The sequence below is a fragment of the Antrostomus carolinensis genome, unplaced genomic scaffold (genome assembly GCF_000700745.2).
Source record: "Antrostomus carolinensis isolate BGI_N321 unplaced genomic scaffold, ASM70074v2 scaffold38264, whole genome shotgun sequence".
Classification (NCBI taxonomy): domain Eukaryota; kingdom Metazoa; phylum Chordata; class Aves; order Caprimulgiformes; family Caprimulgidae; genus Antrostomus; species Antrostomus carolinensis.
The window spans coordinates 1-675 of record NW_010311355.1 but is presented as its reverse complement, the minus strand read 5'-3'; positions in this window follow the sequence as shown (position 1 = coordinate 675).

The following is a 675-nucleotide window of genomic DNA, read 5'->3' as shown; positions in this document are numbered from 1 at the left end:
TCGCTTCCCCAGCCTGAACAGCCTCAACTCTCTCAGCCTGTCCTCATAGGAGAGGTGCTCCAGCCCTCGGATCATCCTTGTGGCCTCCTCTGGACTCGTTCTAACAGGTCCATGTCCTTCTTGTGTTGGGGGCTCCTAGAACTAGACACAGTACTCCAGGTGGGGCCTTACCAGAGTGGAGTACAGGGGGAGAATCACCTCCCTCAATCTACTGGCCACACTTCACTAACACACACGGAGCCCAGAATACACTCCCCACGTTTGCTGCGGCTCACTCTAACATTTACAGCTAGACCTAGCAGGACATTAGCAGGCAGAACATCACCACAGAGAAAAGTCATGGATCAGCATCTCTGTTTTGTGATATACCCGTAAGAGAAGGAAAAAAAAAAAAAGCAATATGGATTATCAAATTACCTTTAAAGTTTTATTAATTGAGACACTGACTAAAAGATTTAAGAATAACGCAAAACGACGGAGGACGAGTGAACACCAGGGCTTACCCCCCAAGCAAGCACTGAGCTCCCTGCGCAGAGCCCGGAAGCAGCTGTACAATACCGGAAGGCAAGAGCGGGATTTAGGCTCTTGGCTGGGGCACAGCAGCCTCCCTTCGTTCCCTCTCCAGTTCCGTTCCCCCGGCTTACCTCCTTACGTGAATTCTAGCCCCGTCCCCGT